The sequence below is a fragment of the Arvicola amphibius genome, chromosome 15 (assembly GCF_903992535.2).
Source record: "Arvicola amphibius chromosome 15, mArvAmp1.2, whole genome shotgun sequence".
Classification (NCBI taxonomy): domain Eukaryota; kingdom Metazoa; phylum Chordata; class Mammalia; order Rodentia; family Cricetidae; genus Arvicola; species Arvicola amphibius.
In genome coordinates, this window is record NC_052061.1 from 54200556 (window position 1) to 54222221 (window position 21666).

Here is a 21666-nt window from a genome sequence, read left to right on the forward strand (position 1 = left end):
TGAGTGACTGACCCCCGGAGTCCTCCTCCTTCTCTTTTTCCCAGATCCTCAGATCCCTTTTTCCCAGCTTTCTCCTCATATTTATCCTCCCTGCCTGCCAGCCCCTCCTATTCCTCTCTCTTGCCTCGCTATTGGCCAATCAGCTCTTTATTAGCCCATCAGGTGTTTTAGACAGCGCAGTAACACAGCCTCACAGAGTTAAACAAATGCAGCATAAACCAAAGTCACACACCTGAAAATAACATTCCCCAACACTATCTGATGGCATTCTTCTTAGCTTTGGGGTTGGTGGATGCGAGCGGTCTTCTAAATTGATAGATTTTTAAGTTTTTCATCTGTTAGCCAAGGCATGGCTACTGGGGAAGGGCTAAAACTAGCCAAGGCAGTGAGTCTCTGTGCCTGCAACACTCCAGTCTCTCCTCACGGCTGCAGTTTTCATGAGTCTCTGCAGACACGACTTCTTTTCAAGAATTTTCGTCCACAGAGTAAAACAGAGTCCACCTTCATTCGACCTCAGAGTCCATGCCCATGAAAGGAAGCCAATGTCTGCCACATGAACTGGGTTTCCACTTTAACAGAGAGCCTTGTGCTTGATTTCAACGGTGCCTTATGCTTTTCCAATTAAAAAGAGAAACGTCAGTGGTTGTACAACCCTTAAAGGAATTAGACACAAGCAATAATTGACTGTTGAACTCCCTACTAAAGAAAACCAGCCATGAGCACAGCACTCTGTGGCCAAAAGAAAATACGCGTGACTGTGCCAGGGACGCCACCTCAGAGACCACCAGGAACTGTCCCCGACGGTCCCTAGGTAGTGCCTTGCTAGGGCATCAGTGACAACACAGTGCGTGTGGAACAAGGAGGATTTTATTGTCCGTTTGTTCTCCTAAGCTTCTGGGCTGCCCCGTCTCAGTTAGCACTCAATGAAACAAACACAGGCAGGGGAAGAGGCTGAGCCTGTCTATCAGTTCTAAGAACCTCCTGCACATGGGCAATGAGTGCCCAGAACAACCACAGGCCTGGACCCGAGAGGCATCCTTACCTCTGAGATTTCGTTGACAGTCTGATGGTCATGGGGCAATCCACAGGCTAGTGGTCTTCACCTGTCAAAAACAGTTCCCTTCAATAACTGTGAGTTCTGAGGGAAAGCAGAACGCTGAAAGATGCGGAAATCATGAAAAGACATTCAAACATAGTCTGAGCAGAGGACAGAGAGGCCTGGAGTAGTGGGGAAAAGGTGTAGACTCTCAGGCAGGCATCAGCTTTAGCACAACCCCAGAGAGGGAGGCCACACCATTTCAACACACCATTTGGTTTGCTACAACCTCACCAATCCAGCGCCTCTTCATGTCACAGAGTTCATATACATCACATCTCTTCTGAAATATGTCACCAGCTGATTTAATTTTCTTTCTTCTGGGGGTGGGGTAGGGTGGAGAGACAAAGTTCAAAGCTGCCCTCAAACTTCCTGTGTAGCCCAGGATGAACTTGGGCATCTGATCCTCTTCCCTCCAATCCCTCAGTGCTGGAATTACAAGTAGGCACCACCATGCCTGGTTTATGCAGTGTGTGGGCCTGTACCCAGGGCTTTGCATGTGGTAAGCAAGCACCCTACCAGTGGAAACATATTCCCTGACCTATATGAAACTATTTATATCAAATAGATCATCATGGCACACCGGTCAATACTCAGTTATAATAAAACCAAACCAAAGATATTAACAAAACAGGTGTAATGAGGATCAAATGAGAAAATACACTTGAAATTTTCTGTAGAATTGTAGCACACTCAGGGTTAACCATCCCAATTTAATTCTAAGCAGCGCTGTTGCCAGGCAGCATCTAAGAGCTTCTCACTCTCACCGTCTTGCTAGCTGACCTATGAGGAAGGAATCCTGGCTTCTTCCCACACTGGATGGGTGCACAGGACTGTATAGAAGGCAGGTAGCAGACCAGTGGTAAATATCTAATCCATCACGAGCATGAATCTAAGACTCCACACCCCACAGTTGTGAGCACATATCACCGCACCTTCTCCATGATTTGCATGAGAAAAGTCCTGATGTGTTGTAGTCATGGAGGCTGGGTTCCCTACCCTGTTGGCAAGCTCTGTGAATTTGGCTTGACCAGAACTGTCTGTGAGATGCTCTGCAGCTAAGGAAGTGGGTGTGCAAGCCCATCCTTTCACACACATTCATGCACTGATGAAGACATAGCATCCTGTAGATTGACTGCTAAACCAACCATAGAATATTCATCCACTAACAGAGATGAAGAAGTAGAAACCGACCATAGCATTTATGTGTGTGTACTTATGTGCACGTGTTGATATGTGCAGGTGCTCATCTACATTTATGCATGCACACATAGAAGTCACATGGAAAACTCAGTTGTCATTCCTCAGTCAGTACTCGTCACTTTTTTTTTGAGACAAGGTCTCTTCCTGACCTAGAGCTCAACTCTGGATGATCAGTGAGCCCCAGACATCCTCTTGCTGCTGTGTCCTGCACTGCTCCAGGCATGAACCTGATTGGGGCGTGGATGGAATAAAGAGTGGGTAAACACACAGACACAACAGAAAAGCTGGGGTCAGGTCAACTGGGTGCTGAAAGCTCAGTGTGTTTATTATGTCCAATTGATCAGGGAGGCTGAGTTATTGCAAACAGTTGAACAAGAGGGCAGATAAACAAGGAGGCAGAGTTTATGGTACACAGCTGAATCAAGGAGACAGACTTAGCTAATCTTGGTAGGAGCAATCTCCACAGGAGAGCAGCCTTCAGGTTGTAAACATTGGGGGAGGAGCTATGGTGGACATTTTCTGCATACGCTATCAACATCCACACACGGACCAGAGAAGGCATTGCAATCCCTCTGAGCCTCACTACAAAGGGACGGCTTTGCCATTTTCCCGTGGCTCTGAGGCTATGTGGTCCTGTCCTCTCTGTGCTCACATCAACTCCACATGCTCACTCAGGACTTCACACACTCAGGGCTTCCTCCACTCCTCACCACAGTTTGCCTCTGTCCTCACGTCCCAGCACTGGAATTATAAATATACGCCGCCACACTTGGCTTTAAAAAATATCTATTGTGTGGCACTGGAGAGTGGCTCAGGGATTTAGAGTACTCATGGGTTGCTCTTGCAGAGAGGGTCAGGGCTCGGTTACTAGCACTCACATCATCCTTCACAACCATTTGAAATTCCAGTTCTAGAGGATCTGATGCCCTCCACTGGTCTCTTTGGGCACTACCAGGCACACATTGGTACACACACATAGATATAGGCAAAACACTCATACGCATAAAATTAAATAATCTTGAAAATATTTTAAGTCCATGTGTGCAGGGTGTTGGACGTGGGCACGCACCCATGCACACACACACGCAGACTCCAGTGGAAGATGTCACGTGTATTCCCCTATTGTTCTCCATCTTATTCTTTTGAAACAGAATCTCTCAATAAACCTGAAGTTCTTTGGTTTGGCTAGGCTGACTGGCCAATGAGTTCCCAGGATCCACCTATATTATCCCCCTAAATCTGAGATTCTAATCATGCACAGGTTTACATAGGTGATGGGGATTTGAACTCTGGTCCTCACACTTACGCAACAAACGCTCTAACTCACTGCTGTATTTTGCTTTTTTTTTTATTGCTTCAATAAACATCATAACCAAAGCCAACTTGGGCAGCAAAGGGTTTCTTTCATATAGCTTACGGTCTGTGCTGGATCTCAAGGCAGGGACCTGGGGGCAGGAACTGAAACAGAAACCATGGGGTGCGGGGGAATCATGCTTACTGACTTGCTCTCCATGCTGGCACAGCTGGCTCACTTACTCATCCAAGGACCACCAGCCCAGGATGGCACCACCCACGGTGCGCTGGGCCCTCCCACAGCAATTGTTCATCAAGAAAATTTCATGGACCTGCCCACAGGCCGATCCGATGGATCTGATGGAGGCCTTTCCTCAGTTACGTTTCCCTCATCCCGGATGACCCTATCTTGTGTCAAGTTGACAAAAAATTAAATAGATAGCACACCCACCCAGCCATCTCCCCAGCTGGTTCTAGAGACCAGCTCATTTCCTCTGCTAGCACTTTACCCACTGAGTCATCACCCCAGCCCCCACAGTTGCATTGTAACTGTGAAGGACTGTGCCCAGATGAAACAGTAGCTAGGGAGTTAAGAGTTTTTCCTCCCCCATCCTCTGCCTTTGTTTGGGGTCCGCTTACCCAGACTGGTCTGCTCCAGTCATTGTCACACCCTACTCATGATCATCCCCATTCTACTCTACGGCTGCTTTCTCATGCAAACTTTTCAGCTCCCCAATTTCTTACACTACCCCTCATTGATGGTTTAATTATATATGCCTAATGTCTTGAGCTAACTAATGACATCGTCTTGTAAAAATAAAACCAGGAACTGAGAATTGAGTCATAGCTGAGGGCGATCTCTTGCCAACCTGAATGTTCCCCCGTTAAGCAGCCACACGAAGACACCCCAATCAGATTGCTTAATATACTGCTTTAACACTCCTCCTAATCACCTACTTAATAAGGAATAATGCTTATTAGATTACCCCTTAATGGGTTTCAAAATGGGTGAGCAAATAATAAGAGGTAAATGGGAAATTTGAGCAAAGTGAGCAATGAAGCAGGCTATGCATTCTGCTCTGCTTTATCCGTTATGCTGTGTGTTAGACATAATCATACACAGTGTTTAGCCTAGAGTGCCGAAGATCACCGTGTTCACATGGCACATGTAGCATCCATGTGACACAGGATTATGCTACAGAATTATGTATTATGTTATAGAATAAGAATATTATATGTAAAGTATGCATGGTATTCATGCATTTTTTTTCTTTTTCCATTTTCACATAAGTTGTTATGAGTATGTATATACTTATTTACATGTGTGTGGGTGCATATGTGTGCATGTGGAGCCCTACAAGATTGGTGTTGGGAATTATCCTCAATTTCTCTTCCATTTGGTTCACTGAGTCAGGCTCTCTGAATTAAAGGAGCGTGCCGATGTGGCTAGTCCTGTCAGTCAGATTGTTTCAGGGACCTCCTGCCTCTTCCTTCCAATGCTAGAATGACAGGTGGACTGTCACATTCACCCAGCATTTATGTGGATTCTAGGGGTCCAAACTTTGGTCCTCATACCTTCGTGGCAACAGCTTTGGCCACTGAACCATCTCCCCTGCACCCACATTCAAGTCTAAAGAGTAAAACCCCAGCATGAGGATCCCATTGAGTTCTACTGCTCGGTTAAATCACATACCCAGGTGTATGTATTTCACATCACTCTGTTGATGTGACCTAAACTTTCCAGCACCATTAGGGAAATGAACTGAGGGGAACATTTCAGTTCAAGTCTCTACTTCACCCTGGATGCCATTATTTGATAATCTATTCAGTTTTGCAGAGAAAACATCTAAATAGAGGGATTACATCTTATCCTTCAGATCAGCCTGCTTGGTGTGGTTTTAGTGGAAGGTGTGTATGAGTGTGTGTGCACATGTGGTGGGGAGTGTCGTACATCCACAGAGGCCAGAGGAAGGTATCAGGTGTCTTGCTCTATCACTGTCTGCCTCGTTTCCTTGAGACAGGGTCTCACCAAGCCCAGAGCTCACCATTTCTGCTAGGCTTGCTGACCAGCAAGCTTACAAGATCCACCTATCTTCCTGCCCCCTATGCTATAGGCACATCTGGTTACGCCTGGCTTTTATGTGCATGTCAGGTATTAAATTCAGGTCTTCATGCTTACGCTGCCGGAGCTCATACCCACCGAGTCATCTCCACAGCTGCCTGCTTGCTGGTTTCTTGACCATAGATTTCATTTCACATGTGCCTTGACTATTACAGAACCAAGACCCCAGGATACCCAAAGGAGATACAATGGAAAATCCTGAAACATGGGGTTGTAGAACAAACCCAATTCTGACTATACTTTACAGATGTCGAATCTGGGGCATCATTTAGGCTTATCTTTCTTTACATAGGACATGGAAGCTTTGTAGGTGTTGCTATGGTTCCAAGAGTCCCCAGAGGTCCGTGTGTCAGCCTGTGACATCGTTGGGAAGTGATGATATGTTTAGGACATGGATCCCAATAGAAGGAGGGTAGGTCATTAAGGACATACTTTCCAAGGGTTATCCGGACACAGACACCATGAAGGGACCAGCCTGGCCCTGCAAGTGGTCCTGTCATGGTGCTCCATCTCACAGCAACAGCCAAACAACTGTGGACAGACTCTGAAGCTGTGAGCCTAAGCAAACCCTTCCCTATTTCAGTTTTTCAGGCATTCTATCACGGTGACAGGGCAGTACTTAGGATTCTTTATGTCTCGCGTCCTGGGGGATAGGGGGATGCCTAGCTACCATCAGTGACAACGGAATGGTAGGTTTCCCCTTCCCTACCTCCACTACAGGTGACCTGGCTTGATCATCTGGGTTCTAGTAGTACATGGTCCCCTATTCCAGGAGTCAGCAGGGTTGAGCCAGTAGCAACCTATTTTGTACCACTGGGCAAAGTCAAGTGACATGCTAACGAAGATCTACCAGCATGGTTTTAAACATACTGAAATTTTAGTGTCTTAAAGAATTTATAAATACCCTGCAGCCTATTTTTTTTCCTTTTTTTATGTGTGTTTGTTTGCTTGTTTGGTTGGTTGGTTTTGTTGCTGTTGTTTTGGTTTTGTTTTGTTTTTTTTTTTTTTTTTTGAGACAGGGTTTCTCTGTGTAACCCTAGCTGTCCTGGAACTCACTCTATAGCTGGTCTTGAACTCAGAAATCCACCTGCCTCTGGGATTAAAGGTGTGCACCATCATCAGACAGGCTATGCCTATTTTCTTTCTAGCTACCTAGCTTCTCCTGTCCTTACCCATCTCCTTCCTGTTCTCATGGAGACTTCAAGAGTGCCTCGTGTCAGCCTGTCAGATCCTCTCTGCCTGAATTCAAGCAAGGTCCCTTTCTCTTATTTAAAATGAACAGCCTGGAACATTGTCAACTGGGACAATGCTTATCTAGCATGCACAAGATGCTGGGTTTGAGCCAGGTATAGTGGCACATGCCTTTAATCCCAGCACTCCAGATAGGCAGGCAAATCTCTGAGTTCTAGGCCAACCTGGTCTTCAGAGTAAGTTTCAGGACAGCCAAGGCTACACAGTGAAACCCTGTCTTGAAAAAAATCAAACAAAAAAAGATGCTGGATTTGATCCCTAGCATTCCATAAACCGGTGTGATGGTACATTCTTGTAATTCCGGCATTTTGGAGGCAGAAGCAGGAAGATCAAGAGTTTAAGAGCATCCTCAGCTGCAGATCAAGTTCTAGGACACCAGCCTAGGATAACTGAGACCCTGTCTCCAAAAATGAAAATGAGAGGCCAAGGAGATGGCTGGGTCAGTAAAGTACTTACTGTCTAAACACAGGGACCTGAGTATCCACGTGAAAGCTGAGTGTTTGCCTTCCCAGAACTGTGGGCGTGGGCAGTGATGGGCAGACACATGGGACTTGCTGGCCAGCTAGATTAGCCTAATGGGTTGCTCCAGGTCAACAAGAGACCCTGTCTAGAAAGAAGGCAAGGAAGGAAAGAAGAAAGAGAAGGAGAGAGGGAGGGAGGAAGGGAGAGAGGGAGGGAAGGAAGGAGACTGGCAGGGAGGGAGGGAAGAAGGGAAAGAGGGAGGGAGGAAGGGAGGGAGGAAGAGAGGGAGGGAGGGAGGGAGGGAGGAAGGGGGATTGGAAAGAAGAAAGAAGATGAAAACTTGCTCAATAACAACCCCCAAAGTTGTTCTCTGGTCTCAGGGCACTGTATACCCACATAAACATGCACATACACACACATAACTGCATACCCACATAAACATGCACATACACACACATAACTGCATACCCACATAAACATGCACATACACACACATAACTGCATACCCACATAAACATGCACATACACACACACATAAATGCACACCCACATAAACATGCACATACACACACATAAATGAAGTCAGCAAATCAACGAAAGGCCTGAGAGTGCACATGCAGATGTCCTTCTTGTGTCTGCATTTGCCCCAGTACTGCATTTGTTTCCACAGTTCTCTGCGGAGGGAGTGATAACTCAAACAGATTGGGGGAAATATCTGAACTAATAAAAAGACTGAATTATGCATCCTTTTCTAAATGCCATTTAATATTCTTAAATGCCTATTTAAATCAGCTTATTCCAGTTCCTAGGGAAACTGTGTGAAAAACACATTAAAATGAGCTCTATTTAGCAAATAAATTACTTGCTAACAAAGATCTGCCAATATGGTTTTAAGCATATTCTGGAAGTCTGGTATCTTAGAGAGTTTATAAATACAGCGTATTTTCTTTGTGATACTAATTGAGTTGTCAGAATCTCAGAAGCTAGAATTTGCCTTCAAGGAAATCAATTGGAGGTGAGTTGGTGCAGTGTCCGTTGGGGGAGGGGTGTCGTTTGGAGACAGGATTTCTCTGTGTAACAGCCCTAGCTGTCCTGGAACTCACTCTGTAGACCAGACTGGCCTCAAACTCACAGAATCATATTTTAGTATGTATATGTACATGCATATGTGTGTGTGCACCTACATAGGTGTGTGTGTGTGCTCGCACGCATGTGTGTGTGCATGCATGCACCCATACAAGTATGCCCTGGCAACGAGGACAGGACCCAGGACCTCACAAGGTTAGACAAGTGATCCTCCACCTAGCTCCATGTGAGTCTGAGAATCATGATTTGAAAGAAAAAGGCTGGGTAATAACTCAGACTAGGGGCCATGAGCAGACAGAATGAAGACCCCAGACACACAAGGGGAGAAGGGCAACAAGGAGGGAAAGAAACTGCACTAAGAGATGAGGCATGAACTCCACGAGCTTCACTGTTTTGTAGCCAGCTCAGCTGAGCTGCAGTCAGAATTCTCCCCATCTGGAAGGCATGGAACCCCAGATATAATCATCTGCTGTGCTAAGGGAGGTTTGAAGGGTCATGTGAACAGGCATTGACTCTTGCCTTCTAAGAGATGCTCAAAGATGGCTCCATCCCTTAAGGTTTTCAAGTAAACTTTTAGCATACCGCTTAGACATAATTCTTCCTGGCTTATCTCATAGCTTAGGCACGTACATGACAACTCAATCATGCCAGTATTTAGGCCCACACTTAATGCAGATGTTGGCTGGGGTGGCCAGTGGAGCTACAATTCATCTGGCTGGGGAGTAGCCGAGGTGGCTGGCTAGATTCTAACTCATATGTCTCTGCAGACGCTGGCTGGGAGTGCCGCAGCTGCCTGTCCCTGTGTGTTGCTGATGTTGTTTCTGCTCACGTTTCCCTCCATGCCCTTGTCCTTCTCTTGTCCTTCTCTGTCACTCATCTCTTCTTCCTGAAAACTGCCATGGCCTGTCAATATTCTCTTTTAACAAGCCTATCCTGTTTTATTTTTTTTTTCTCTTCACCTCTCTGTCTTTTGTAAGGAATGAAGGAAGATTTAGCATTGATGTCTGTCAAGCACAGAATTACAGCAGGAACCCAGAGGCTACAAGAATAAGCCAGGGGTCAGACAGCTCCTTGAGGCCAACCTCATGGAGTTTCTTGAGAGAGTTTCACACCCATTTTGGTTAGTCTGGTGAATACCTGGGGAACGATGGTGACTCTAAATGGAATAAACATGAGGGTGAGGAAGCCTTGGATAGATGAGAACCAGAGAATTAGCATTGGATTCCTTGGCCTTGACAACTTACTGAGATGAGACATCCAACCTTAGAGAGTTGCTTGCAAAGTATAAAAGATTATGTTAGTATCTTGGCAATGTGATGATCTGTCAGAAGTTTAACTGGAGAGGGAAATCCACCCTGAATGGGGTTCACCCTCTCCCATAAGCTAGGTCCCTGAACCGCACAAAAAGGAGAAAGATAACTAAGCATGGAATTTTTCTCTCTGCTTCCTGATTGGATGTGGTATGGCCAGCTGCCTCGTGTTCCTGCTGCCATGATTTCCTCATGGTGAACAGTCGCTCAGGCTCCTGCTGCTATACTTTCCTCACGGTGATGGACCGTGAGCCACAAGAAACCCTCCCTTCCTTTGGTTGTTTTAATCAGGTATTTTGTCAGAGAAACAAGAAGAGTAATTAACAGAGAATCTTCTACTTTTGTATTGCTGAGATAACATACCATGTCCAATACAACGTATAGAAGAAATAATTGGTTTGGGGGGCTGTCTTGGTTTGAGTTTCTATTGCTGTGAAGAGATATCATGGCTACAGCAACTCTTATAAAGGAAAACATTTCATTGGTGTTGGCGTACAGTTTCAGAGGTTCAGTCCATTATCATCATAGTGGGAAGCATGGCAGCGTGCAAGGAGACATGGTGCTGGAGAGGTAGCTGAGAGTTCTACATCTCCATCTGTAAGCAACAGGAAGTAAACTGTGTACCACACTGGAAGTAACTTGAGCATATGAGACCTCCAAATTTGCCTCCACAGTGGCACACTTCCTCCAAGAAGACCACACCTACTCCAACAAGGCCACATCTCCTATTAGTGCCAATCCCTATGGCCAAGCATTCAAACACATGGGTCTGTGGGGGCCAAACCTATTCAAACCACCACAGGGGATTACAGTTTCAGAGGATTGGAGTCCATGGTGGCAGGCAGGCAGGCATGGTGCTGGAATAGTAGCTGAGAGCTTACCTCTTGACCCACAAGCAAGAAGCAGAGGGAGAACTAACCACGAATACCGTGGGTTTTTGACACATTCAAAGCCTGGTCTAATAGCCTACTTCCTCCAACAAATATCACAACTCTTTAACCTACAGTGTCACCACGAGGGAACCATATATTCAGATGCTTGAGAATATAGGGACATCTCACCAAAATCACCACAAGACCGAGGCTAGTTGGGTCTGAAACATACAGGGATTCTCCAGTCTGCTTCTTATCCTGCTTAAGCACTAGGGATACAGGGATGTCTACCACGCCCCGCTGTAGAAGGTTCTAGGAGCCTGAGCTCATGTCACCATACTTGCCCTGACAGTGCTCCGACCCACTGAGCCATCTTCTCAAGCCAAGAATTAATTTTAAAAATCAACAGTGAGACATGGTAGCCCATGCCTTTAATTCCAGCACTCAGGAAGCAGGTATAGGTGGATCTCTGAGTTCAAGGCCAGCCCAGTCTAGAGAACAGTTCTAGGAGAGCTGGAGCTACGCAGAGAAACCATATCTCAAAAAAAGAAAAGAAAAAGAATTAATGTTATACTTATCAAACGTTGGATTAATTGACATATTAAAATAGTGTGTATGCGGGGGTTGGAGATGGCTCAGTGGCTAAGAGCACTGGCTGCTCTTGCAGAGTTCTTGGGTTTGGTTCCCAGCACCCATATGCTGGCTCAAAACCACCTGTAACTCCAGTTCCAGGGCTTCTGACATCCTCTTCTGATCCCTGAGGGCACTAAGCATGAACTTGGTGCACATACACACATGCAGGCAAAATAATCATACTCATAAGGTTAAATAAATCTAAAAAATAATAATTTAAAAAACAGTATCTATGGAAACATAGAGCCAAGCATGCTGACACACATCTGAAATCCTAGCATTCAGGCAGTTATGGCAGGAGGCTGTGAGTTCGAGGCCAGCCTGGTCTACATAGCAAGACCTGTCTAAAAATGTATATGTATCTGCGTGTATCGCTGTATGTCTGTGTATGCTAGATGTCTATGTATGACAATGCACACATAGACTGTGATCTGTGGGTCTTTGTATGTTACTGTGTGTCAGTCTGTGTATGCCTATGTGTGTGCCTGTGCACATATGTCTGTATATGCTGTATGTGTTTGCTCATCTATGTGTTTGTGTCTGTCTGTATGTCTATGTATTTATGTGTGTGTATATATAATTGCATATTGTATGTGTCTGTCTGTGTCTATAGGTGTTCCTGTGTACGTCTATGTGTTTGTATATGTGTTTATGTGCCCGTGTGTGTCTGTGTGTCTCCATGTCTCTCTGTGTGTATATTCTGTGTAGTATAAAATCACAAAGCATTTTGAAAGTTAAGTCTTTGTGTAGAGAAGGGAAATTTCATGCCTATTGTTAAATAAAAATCATTCAATTGATTTTGCTCAGGTTTTATTATCTCAATAAACACCATGTTTCCAAATAAACAAACTATCTCACATGGGTCAGAAGTCATGGGATAGATGTTCAAAGAAAGCAGATAATCTAAAAGTCTATTCTAAGGAGGCAGCTTCCCTTGGAAACCTGTTCTGTGAAGTCAGCTGCAGACAAGAACCTTTAAGGCGTTCACTTTATTTACTCCTTTTGTACTGCAAATCCAGGATTACCGTGCATGTTCTACAAGCGGCTTTTAAATCGAATTGACTAACTAAAAAGTCCAAACATGTGGTGATAAGAGGAAATAAGAGCCGATGGGAGATTCATCTTGTGGATTTAGAGATAAGTCTCAGAACAAGGCGCCTCTGGCTCTAAGAAGGCTTTAACTGATGGGGAAAGGGCTCTGGCAGGCAGGCAGCTGGCGTCTTTCAGTCTGAATCTGTCCTTTTTGAGTCGCAAATGGAGCCCCCTTCTTTGCTATTGCCCCAGGAAGCCTCCCTCTGAGCCCTCCTCCTCTGCATGCTCTTTGACTCCTTGACTGACTGAAACAGAATCTGATTCTAGACTCACGGAACCAATTCATCTACATGAACACCCCCTCGACCCCTTTCTTCCCCACTGCAGAGGCAACTCCTCCTATGCAGTCTTACCCCAACCCACTACCTATGCTATTGAGAATCATCTTTAACTTTTCATTCCTCTCCTGCTGGGATAATAGATGTGCAGTGCCAGCCGGTGACAGAAACCAGGACCTCACAAATAGTCACCAACTGAGCCACAATCTCAGCTCACTGCCCTTCCCAACACCCACCTCCCCTCTCAGCCCAGTGGCCCAAGTTGGCAACTCTTCTCTCTCTGCAAAGCTCACATCTCTACCACATTCATTGAAAAACACCAGACGCTCCTAACGAGGGCTCACAGCTCTTCGAGCACTATGTCCTTTCCCACCAGTGCCCCTACAGAGACCCTGAAGAGGCTCAGCACCCTCCACGTCTGCTTCTTCACCCGTCAATGAGTCCTCTGTGTCCCACTCCTCCTCCATGGCCTGTCTCACCAGTGTCCCCCACAGTGGCCTCCTCACCGCTAGGTGCAATGTTTATTTCTCTCAAGAGCGATGGAGTGTTCATACTGATGACCACGCTTTCTTTTTAAGACATAATATTCTCTTTATATGGACCATATTCTCCAAGCACTAGCACCCCTGTGACCTCTGTGTGTGCATGCATCTATGCAGGTTTGAGTATGTGTCAGGGGTAGCAGGTGTCTGCACATATGTGGCCATAAGTGCAGAAGCCAAAGGTTGCTGCCACATCTTCCTTGATCACTCTTTGCTATCATTTACTGAGGCAAGGTCTCTCGCTGAACCCAGAGCTCACCGACCTGACTAGTCTAACTAGCCAGGTATCACCATCATCTCCCCCAAGCACTGGCATTACAGGCAGGATGCAAACCCATCCAGCTTTTGTGGATGCTGGGGATACAAACTCTGGCCTCCAAGCTTACAGCCCCCTCTCTGACCTCTGAAGCTTCCTTCTCTGCTCCATTTCAGTCTACTTTGAAGGACCACCTGTTTCTGTATGCACCTTCCAGGTGACGCTCTAATGACACTCACCTTTGAGTCTGTTTCTTTTCTCTCTCTACGTCCGTTTTTCTCCATATTCCTGTCTAGTCTCTAGTTATGCACTGAGCTGTCTCGGGCATTTTTTTTTTTTATCGTCCAAACATGAACCTTCTGATCTATAAAAACCCTCTGGGAGACTAGAGGTAAAACTGATGACGGCTCCAGGCATGCAAAGGGTAGATCTGTTGTGACTTTCCTGGGGCGACAAGAGCAAAAATCTATTCATCCCAGATAGGGCACCAATGACAGATCAAAGGCATCGTTCTATCTGAGCCTAGCTTGATAAGCCAACGAGCTTACTGGGTTGTTTCCAGGCAGCAGCATCCTAGCATGACTCATGAAAGTTGCATCCCAGGGCTCTCTGCGTGACCGGCAAACAGCTCCTCCGAGAGTCACCTCTTCTCATCTCTTGTTTACAATGTCTATAACCTTGGGGCTGAGCTTTGTTGTTCTCTGAGCCTCCTGAGCCTTCCAAGTTTCATGAGCCTTCCTGCTCACTCCAGGACAGAAATAGCTACACAGATGCTCAACCCAGTCCTGACTCTTGCTCTTGAAGCAGCTGGCTTCTTGGGAGATGCTACTAAATGAACCAAACAGGAAGAACTACAACCTGGAGAGCCCCGGAAGATCAGACTTTCTCTAGCATTGAGAGGAATGGGTGGGTGATGGTTCTAGAAGGTCCAAGACAACCTATAGAAGGATCTGGGGACACAAACATCACCCTATAAAATGAGTTGTCCTCATCCGTCAACCTGCAGAACACAAGTTCTCCACAGCAATTCTCCGTAGCCATGAAATTTAACCTCTCCAAAATCTCCAGAGATTTCTTATCATCCAGTCTCAGAGGGGGTAAACCTCAAGAGGAAGTCAGTCAGCTTCCCATAATGTTTCCTGTTGATTATAACATCAGGTGGAGAATACAAGCACAGGGAAGTCCTATTTATACCTTAGGCATGGCACGCAGCTCATAGAAGCCATCCTGGCTGAGACATCTGTTCTTCCATTCTATTCTTCGTGGGATCTGCTGTCTACCTAGTAGCTTTATCGGGAGAGGGGCCACCCAATATGTGTGTTCCATGTGACAGTTCCTAAAATGAACAGCAAATGTGTCTCCGGTTTGTGTTTATCGCTGAGGTGCTCTGGCAAACACTTGCCTCCCCTGAGAGTCGTGTGGGACAGTGGTGCACTCAGTGAATAACCAGCAAGAATGCTGCAGAGCACCTTGTGGTTCAAGGGCCCCAGAGGCACTCAGCCCTGCAGCCGAGCAGCTTCTCACAGCCATTTTCCTCCCCAGTCTGGCCCAGGCTGCAGAGAAAGTAGAAACAGACAGTGCTCCTTCTAAAAATCCACAGAATTCTGGTGTTTCCAGGAGTGGGTGTTTATACAGTACCTCATCCTCCTTCTCTTTGTTTGGGGTTGGGGGACTACTTCTGTCTTTCTTCTCACCCAAACCCAGCCAGTGCTAAGGTCAGTAACCATCCTCAAAGAAACCGGCATCTGCCTCCTCAAATACGTCCTCCTTTTCTCAGACTGTCCCTTCTCAACTGAGTGATTCAGACCTCTGGTGGGGGACACCTCTGCAGACTACCCCACCTCTGTCCCACGCTGAGGCTCCTCTCGCTCCATTCTGGCTACAGTGAGAGCCACCCACTTAGGTCCTCTCCTCGGGGGATTAGCAACTTTCTGGGTAGACTTAAAGAAGTCTGTATTTTTAAAAATCCTTCCTAGGCACACTGATTCTACATCATGTGATCCGAGTGAGGAAAGGCTGGACTGGAAGGCTTGCAGTGAGTGAACTGGAAAGTCCACTGAAAGCTGGGACCAGCTGGGGACGCCTGTACCACACAGCTTCCTTCTTCCTTCTGGTAAAAGCCTATGCCACGACGTCTCACAGACCCAAGTCAGAATGTCTCATTAGAATCTGTTGACTTTTAAATTCAGAGCATCTATTTAATGTCACCAAGGTCACCCCAGGCAGCTCCCACTCAACATAGCACTATCCAAATTCATTTTCTATGTTACACCCACAGCTCACACTGAAACAAAAGTGAAAATTGCCTTCACCCTTCCTAACCTCCTCAGTGCTCCCAGACACCATATGAAGAAAGACAAGAGATAAAGACAATTTCAAGTAAGAGAGATATTCCCCCGAAAGAATCTGTATTTTGTAATGCCGCCTCTTCTGCTATAGAAATATTATTTTTCATAAAGAAGCTTGACTCACCTTTAAAAGAATTGCTTGTTTTTTACACACCCCCAAGAATGAAGGTTCCTGGCTGGAATTGCTCAATGGGTTAAGTGAGAAACTAAGTTTGGATCCCAAGAATCCATACAAAATGCCAGGTAGGGAGGCGTGCTTGTAACTCACACTGGGGAAGCAGGGACAGGATTCCTGAGGCTTGCTGGCCAGCCAGCCTAGCTGAATCAGCAAGCTACTGGGATATTGTAAACAGCTGGGTTGCTACATACAAACAAACAAAAAGGCAGGGTTTATGGTTTACAGCTGTATCAAAGAGACAGGCTTCGCTAATCATGGTAGGAGCAGTCTCTGTAGGGGAATGGTCTTCGGGCTGTAAGCATCCTGGAAACAAAGCTGTGGTAGAGATATTCTGCACACAGACAAACCTTGCCCTCAATTCCCTGAGGAAGGCTTTGTCATCACCTGAGCTCCCCCTAGATGAGCAGGGGAAAGCTTTGCCATTCCTTCACAAGTCTGAGGCTCTGGAGTCTTTGATATGTACGGCTTACATCCACACACTTATTCAAGACTTGACTTACTTGAGATTTGTTCTGCTCCCTACAGGCTTGGCCATGCCAAGGATCCAAGGCCACAGACTCATGGAAAGCCTTTCCTAGGTGAGGCTCTAAAGGACAGCAAAGCCTTTCTCTGGTACAAGCGCAAACGTTGACAGTGTGTGCAAGTACAAGTATTTATGAACAATTGATCATTGTGTGCAAACCCTAGCAAGTGCAGTTTCCTCCTCCCGGATGTCCTCTGCTCACACACTGAGGTCTCCCACACAGCTAGCTAGCCCCTCCCCCTGTGCTTTACTAAATAAACTCACTGAGGTCCCGGGCCTACTTCTTAGTTGGTGTGACTTCATCAGAATGCACAGCCCACCTGACCCCAATGTGTCTGACCTTTCTTCATCCCGTCAACTGATAATCCCAGTCAATACGAGTTCCTGGACTTGGCAATTCTTACAGCAGATTCATAACTGGTTACATAGAGTCAGGACTCTGCTTCTAGAACTCTCCATCTCCCCAAGGTTCCATTCAAGAAAAGTGTCTTTCCAGAAATCCAGTGTATATAACACAGATCTTCTGACTAGCATGCTGAGATTATAGGATCTCTGAGAAAAGCGATGACCAGGGTATACTTTAGTCAATTGAGATACCCTTAGCAATAGTCATCCCAAATAAATAACAAGCAATTCAGGGTCTCTGGTAAAAAGCAAGAGCTATTCACACAATAAACAGGAGATGCATTTGCTTCCTTTTGTGGTGTACGAGAACAAGTGGCCATTGCCCCAAAGGTCAAACCATAAGAACAGAAACAGATTTTTAAATAGATAAAAGCCGATAGCTACTTGAGGAAAACTAGTCACACCAAGAGAATGTTCCATTCAGAGAAGATTGAGTACTTACGACATCCAAGAGAAACTGAAACGTGCCATAAAGAACATGTGGATGCTATTTAAGGAGAAGCTATTTACATACCAGATTCTGGAAAAAACACCAAATATAATAGTTCTGATTGTATGTGTTTGTGTACATGAGTGTTTACTACACGTGTGTGGAGGTCACACGTCAACTTCAGCTGCTGCTCTTTAGCAACATTTGCCTTGTTTTTTGAGACAGGATCTCTTGCTGGTGTGGATTCAACACGTAGGTTAGGTTAGTTGTTCAGCAACTAGCGATCCTCCTGCGTCTGCTGTCCCAGCACTGGGATGGAAGGCATGTGTCACCATCCCTACTTCTCCTTATGTGGGTTCTAAGTGCTCCACTGAAAACAGATCTTTGTCAGGGTTAAAACATAGAAGAACAATGAGGACAGTAAAGAAAAAGGCATGAGGTTGAGTATAAGACAGCCAAGACGACCCGAAAAAAAAGGAAGAACTGGACTCTCGAAAAACAACAAAGCCAATCTGTTGGAAGAGAGAGTCGCTTGTTGGTTTCCGGTCGCTTAGCCCCAAAATAATAACACAGAAACTGCATTAGTTAAATCACTGCTTGGCCCATTAGCTCTAGCTTCTTATTGGCTAACTCTTACATCTTAATTTAACCCATTTCTATTAATCTGTGCATCACCACAAGGTCGTAGCCTACCAGCAAAGTTTCAGCACATCTGTCTCTGGTGGCGGCTCCATGACTTTTCCTGACTCCGCCTCCTTTCTCCCAGCATTCAGCTTAGTTTTTCCCCGCCTACCTCTAGTCCCTGCGCAGGCCCAAAGCAGTTCCTTTACTAACCAATGGTGTTCACAGCACACAGAGGGGACTCCTGCATCACCAGTCTTGGCTCCCATGCTGCCCTGAGGAGCATATGCAAGGCATTGCTCTCTTTTCATATAGCCTTACATCTGATGCTTATAAGTGCAACAGACTGAACTGTGGGTAAGGATGGCTTCTAAAAAGCCTCTATATATTCCAGAAAGGAGGCTACCCTCAGCCTCCCCATAGACAAGGAGCTAAATAGGATGTAACCAAGAAAGATTGCAGCTACATCACAGTAGCTGTGGTAAGAACTACCTCCGCACAGGTATTAAAAATAAGCATCCGTGATGAGCTATGAGCTGGTCACAAAAACATGAGACCATGGTTCAATGAATGGCTAGGAGACTCTACCAAAGCTGAGTGCTAACAGATCTAGCCAAGATCAGAGGCTGGCAAACCAAGCCAAGGTCTGGGGTACATGCACAGATCATGTGGCCCTCAATTGGCTTGGTTGATGATATGCCCAGAGAATTAGCCAGTCCCAGTAGAAATGACCTCAGTCTTTGTCCTGTTTCTAATACAGGTCCTATAAAGAGATACTGGATGCAAGGCGATGGCCACACGTCAGCCAGCACTCAGGAGGCAGAGGTAAGTGCATCTCTGAGTTTGAGGTCAGCCTGGTCTACAGAGCCAGTTCCGGGACAGCCAGGGCTACACAGAAAAAGCCTGCCTTTAAAAAAACAAACAAAGAAACTAGGCTAGCAGCTCAACAGAACCCTCTGGGGAATCCCTCTCACTATGGAAATCTTAGTTTTTTCTGCTCTTGTGGGGGCCCACAGATATGAGTCCTGTTCCACCTTGACTAAAGAGAATTTAAGGTTATTTTTACTCTTTCGAAGTTGTTGACAACAGGTGTGGCTACAAACAAGATATCCTGACCTAGGCTGTGGTTACTAGGTGTTTTGGACATTAAGAGGACCCATAGGGGTGGATCCTCTCCACCCTGACCAAAGGTCAGAGAATTCAAACCTATTCCTGCCCCTTTGTTTTAAAACAGGAGGCTTGACCGAGGGAGTGACTGCCTACAGGATCTTTGATCTAAGGTGTATTTGCTGCGTAGCCTGCCCAAAACATCAGAATGCTTAACTCAGGAAATAGTGGCTTGATGTCTCAAGTATTAAAGCAAGTAACTGTTCTGATTATCCTTTGTGTCATGTCAAAGCAGTTTTCGGCTTTCTTCCTCTCCCCCTCTTCCCCCTGCTTTGTATTGGGATATATAAGCATATGGAAATTAAATGTGGGCAGATTCAGGATTCAGTACTCACTGAGTTGCTCTCCTGGTACTTTCCTATGTCTCTCTATTTCTTTTGTGTCTCTGTCTATTCTGCCTAACATTTCCAGTCCCCACACCCCTACCCTGGAAAGTACAAACTCATCGAGGCTGGACCCCGACAGATGTCACCCCAACACGTGGCTTACCACATGCTCTTTGCTTAATAAACTGGCTTTCTTGTGCTCATACCCCCTGTGTTTGCACCCTCATTCCTCATTGACACGAGACATGGAAGGATCAAGATTCATACTTCACACTGACTTTTGATGATTACTGCTTATCCTGACTTCCGTCTCTGGATCATGCCCATCGGGGCAAGGGGAGACCCGTGGCTCTCGCATACCTGCATCATGGGATCAGACTCAGATTCTGGTGCTGGCAAGGTGAATGCTTTCCTGACCGAGCCATTTCTCCAGCCCCAATAGCTCTAAGTCTTTTTTTGCTTTACTAATGATTTCAACTAATAGTTGAGTGACTGTGGTAATTACAGCTGCATCATCTACTTTGGAGCAAATAAGAGAATCGTACCTCCCCGGACCCTGGGAACTTAGGAAGAGCAATGTGACCTATTTTAGCCAATTAACTGAAGGTTAATAAACCATTCCCAGATGGAAGATTCCAGAGGCAGAGCATAGTTCTCTGTACTCTGTTGTCCTCCTTCAACAGCCACCACAAACACACAGCTGGGCTTTCTTCCCAAGAGCTCCCTGACGGAAAATGCACACAGCCATTCTCACTAGCAGACTGTGCGTTCCGACCGACCACCATCTCCTTGTAATTGTGTTGCTGATTATATTTAATTTTGGAAAATTAATATGATTAACATCTGAAATTATAAAACACATTAACATACCTACAAATCACTAATTTCAATGCAAAATCAGTCATCAACCACTTTGGGTATTCTCACATTACTTATATCAAAATGCATTAATTAGTAATTGGAAAATTGTTTACAGTGTGCACAATAATTTTCTATGTTTATTAGCATACATTACTTGTGACATTTTTATTCATGAATATGATGTACTTTGATCATATTCACCTGTAGCTTCCTCTTAGCCCCCCACCCCGCCCTTTCCCCCAGATTCCCTTCCTTTCCCTACTGGCCCTTCCACTGGTGCATCCTTTTCTCCCTTGAGTTCATGTGTGAGAGAAAACATGATAATTGTCTTTCTGATTCAAGTCCAGTTGGCTCATCATATTTCTGCATACATTTTCCTAAGAATGATGTGATTTCATTCCTCTTTTGTATATGCACATAAATTTGTGTGTACAAGTACATGTATGTGTGCTGCTGTACATGCATGTGTGTAAGCATGTAAGCATGGGGAGGCTTCGGTATGATCTCTGCTGTCATTCCTCAGGCATAGTCTGCCTTGTTTATTAGTATTTACTTGTTTGTTCATTTTTAAGTTTTGGTTTTGGTTTTTGGTTGTTTTTGGTTTTTGGGTTTGCTGCTGTTGTTTTTAAAACAGAGTCTGTCAACGGCTTACAGCCCACCAAGTAGGCAAGGCTGACCGCCTCTCAGGTGCTGGAATTACATGCTCTGCCACCATCAATTACGACACTCAGGTCCTCATGACTGCAAAGGAAGGACTGCATTAACCAAGTCCCTCACCGGCCTTCTTGTCTCCTTCTTGTGGATGTCTAGTATTCCACTGGCAAAAGACTAGTTCTTACTTGCATTTGCTGAACTTTTAGCTTGCAGTGCCACTTGCTCTCCCGTATTCACATAACAACGCCTTCTGATAAGACACAGGTCCTGGCTATCTTCTCCAGATACAGTCCTGACTCAGCACTTTATCCCAGAATGGCACTAGACACCACTTACATCCCACATGCTCACTTAATGCTGGGTGTCTGGTTGAAATCATCGTACCCCGGAACAGATGGGCCTATTCAGAACCATGTATTCTCATCGTCTGACCCTGCACTTAGCTCTTAGACTGTGCTCAATAAATGTTTCTTGGTAGAATTCATGGATGACTTCAAGAATGAGAGAATTAAACCATTGAAGTAGAGAAGTCTTGTCCCAAAGGGCTGTGTAAGAACTAAGATCTCATTTCTACTATTCACCAGATGGCACAAAATGACCACTCAATAGGTTGAATATTATGTATGAATGTCTTTGCTTTTCTCTCTTGGGGCGAGG